We start from the raw sequence: 3,554 nt of genomic DNA, 5'->3' as shown, positions 1-3,554 counted from the left end.
AAGTCAAACTTTTTCCCATGCTTCTACATGCCACAAGTTAAGGAAACGCTAAGTTTTGGATTTTTCAGAGTTAGTTTGCTATTTTCTACGGTTTAAATGATTTTCTGCTTGATGGTACTCAAATGGAAAAATTCATTATTAATGTCGAAAAGCAATAATTTATAAGATTTGAACTAAGTACTAGATTTTCCAATTATAAAAATTGTAATTATAATTTATAACATGTTATTAAATATTGAGATATATGCATCGTAAACCCTTGAACTTGTCTCGTGGTGCCACTTAGGTCCACAAACTTTCTAATCGTACTTTCTAGCATCCTAATGTTGTTTAAGTATGTCACTTAGATCCATAACTCATCGGATCAAGGTTTTTGCCGACATGGTGGGGACAGAGCGCACGTGAGCCGCGCATGAGTGGTCATGGCGCCTGCTGCATGCGCACGTGAGCCTCTCCAGCTGCTCCTATCGTCGCCTTCTTCCTCGCCAGGAAGCTACGCGCGAGGCGGTCCATGGAGAGGCGGCAGGAGCGGCGCACGCTTCGTGCCGGTGCCCATCAGCTCCCAGATGGCCTACTCCATGCGGGGCATGGCCATCACCTGCGTCACCACGCGCGCGCCCAGCCGCCGGCACAGGAGCACCAGTGCCGCCATCGCGTTCTCCCTAGCCCACTCCGTGCCGCGCCGCATCTCGACCACCAGCCGCGCCACGGCGCCGTCGATGCCCACAATCGCCTCCGCACTTTGCCAGCGCGGCCAGCACCGCGGTCTCCTCCTCGCTGATCAAGGACAGCGCCGCCTGCGCGACGCCGACGTCCACGAGCTTTCCCACGTTCTCCCTCTCGCCCGCCAGTGACAGCAGCACGGCCAGCGTGTCTTTCTTGGTGCTAGTCGGACCGGTGCGGACCAGATGCACAACCTTCTCCACGATGGACAGGTTCTGGCCAAGGCGGTGCCGGTAGGTGTGCACGGATGCAAGGCTGAGCACGGCGGCCACCACACTCTCCTTGGCGCGCCACGTCACGCGCGGAGCTAAGGATGTGGGCGACCGCCTCCACGGCGCCCTCGGCGTGCATGATGCACTTCTTGTTGGCCTTGAGGATGGAGAGGTTGAGCAGCGCCGTGACGGCATTCAACTGGAGCCTGGCGTCCTCAGAGTAGAGCAGGGGCACCAGCAGCGGCATGGCACCAGCCTCCCCGACGAACGCGCGGCTATCGACGCCGGACTTGGACAACAGCCGGATCTTGTGCACGACACGATTGGCCACGTCTGGGGAGAAGGAGATGGAGAGCTTCTTCACGAGGAACGTTGACTTGCCGGAGTCAAACCACCGGAAGATGGAGTCCTAGTCGTACGTCTGGCCGCTGGCGACGACGACGGGCTCGCGCATGATATCGAGGGTGATGGGGCAGCGGAAGTCCGATGACGGCGTCGGGGGCTCCCCTTCTTCGTCGACCTCGGGGTCTGGCTTAGAATCTGAAGAAGGCTAGGCCGTGGTGCTGAACAGGACGCACATGGCGTATCGTAGCAGCCGACGAGCACGATCATGGCGTCCGTCTGCACTGGCGCGAACCGCCTGCACTGGCGCGACGCAAGGTCCAGCAGGCCGATGACGTCGTCGGCAAGGCCCAGCTCGACGCCTGGCAGGAGGTAGAGCAGCGTGGCCAAGTCCTGGTGCAACTCCCTTACCTCCTCCTCGATCTCGTCCGACTGCAGCTGCTGCCGCATCCGGCTCCGCGCGGCGTAGGCGGCGGCCAGCGCCTTGAAGCGCTACAGCACGAGGAGCACCTGGCGGAGGCACAGTGATGGCACGGAGGCAGAGCAGCGAGAAGACGAGGAGTCAGCCTAGTAGAGGTGACAGAGCAGAGCGACCACGTCCACGTCCACGTCTGCCGCCGCATGCAGCAGGCGCCATGACCACTCACGCGCGGCTCACATGCACTTTGTCCCTGCCATGTCGGCAAAAACCTTAATCCAATGAGTTATGGACCTAAGTGGCATACTTAAACAACATTAGGGTGCCAGAAGTACGATTAGAAAGTTTGTGGACCTAAGTGGTACCACGAGACAAGTTCAAGGGCCTACGATGCATATACCTCTTAAATATTTAAAGGATGGAGTAAAAGAATTACCAATTGTATATGAAAGCAAAACTGTTGTCATCCTATTTATAGCACACTAGGTTATGGATTTTTTCTTGTGTATATGAAAGCAAAACGAAGCCATCAAATTTGTTTTGCAATTTTTGGAGCTATATTTTTTACTACGCAATTACCAATTGTCAGCCCATTTATGTAAAAGAGACATAAACAAAAACTGTTGTCTAGGCGGAAACAAAACTGCCGGGTAGTTTTGTGGTGCGCCAAAAGTGGCCTTTAGTCATGGGTTCAGCCACAAACCTTTAGTCATCAAGAGTTGAAACCAGGACTAAAGGCCCTTTAGTTCCAGTTTGGGGCTGAAACCGGGACTAAAGTTTGTATTCCTTTATATACCGGGTGCCTTCTCTTCTTCTCCTATTTCTTGATTTGTTCCAATCCACCGCCGAAAGCTCGATCTGCCACGCTGCAACTTCGCCGTCCGTCGTCGACCCGCTCCGTCCACCCATGCGCCTGGCCGACCTCGCTTACCACCTGCACGCCTCTTCCTCGCCACCGTTGGTCATACGTCGTCCCCGCGCAGTGCGCCCGGTCGGTCGGCCTCGCTCTCACCACCGCCGTGCCTCTCTTCCTTGACACCATCCATCGTCGTCCCCATGCCGTCCCCACCTGTGTGCCCGGCCAGCCTCACTCGCCACCCGCGTGTCTCTTCCTCGCCGTCGTCACCCGTACGTTGTCCTCACGCTGTGCGCCCGACCGACCGGCCTCGCTCTCACCACTGGCGCGCCTCTCTTCCTCGACACCGTCCGTCGTCGTCCTGGTGCCGTCCCCACCCATGCGCCCGGCCGGCCTCACTCGCCACCTACGCACCTTTTCATCGCCACCGTCGACAAGGCTCCCCGCGGCCATGCCGGCGCCGCCCATGCTCCGTTCCAGCCTAGTCCGGTGAAAGCATCTAGGCCCCTAGTTGGGTTTCAGTGATTAATGACAATACAAGATTACTATGACTAACGTGTGTTTTGCAGAGGCAATAAAGTTAGGTCATGGTAATGGAGATCGATTGGGCAATCGAGGTGGTCATGCCCCTACGATGGAAATCGTTTCAGTTTTCAAAGGATGGACGACAAGGTTAAGGATGACTAGTTCTAAGTGTTGATTGGAGTTGGAGAAACACTTAGAGTAGTTTAGGACTGTTTTTCCTTTGGCCGTACTATTAAGGGGGTATAAATGGGTAGCTTGACCTAGTTGAGTTTAGTGAGTTAGGTGTAGTGCACACTTGTTAAAATTAGCTCTAGGTAGCTCCTATGAATGCCTAGGATCCTTTGGAGCAAACTTCATTCACATATGATCGAGAGTTGGAAGTGAATGGAGGGTCAAATGCTGACCGGATGCTGGCCCCGGTGCGACCAGACGCTGGCCGTAGGGTCCGGTCAGTTCATTTGATCAAGCAGATTGCGTT

The 3,554-nt window shown here is 55.1% G+C and overlaps 1 pseudogene; it reads right to left on the bottom strand.

Annotated features, from left to right (window-relative positions):
• Positions 1 to 493: 493 nt before the first annotated feature.
• On the bottom strand, positions 494 to 2,753 carry LOC136507373 (U-box domain-containing protein 16-like; annotated as a pseudogene).
• Positions 2,754 to 3,554: the final 801 nt, after the last annotated feature.

Source organism: Miscanthus floridulus, chromosome 15, assembly GCF_019320115.1.
Source record: "Miscanthus floridulus cultivar M001 chromosome 15, ASM1932011v1, whole genome shotgun sequence".
NCBI classification, from domain to species: Eukaryota; Viridiplantae; Streptophyta; class Magnoliopsida; order Poales; family Poaceae; genus Miscanthus; species Miscanthus floridulus.
Note: the sequence above shows the minus strand (reverse complement) of the source record. Positions and strands in the feature narration are given on the sequence as shown.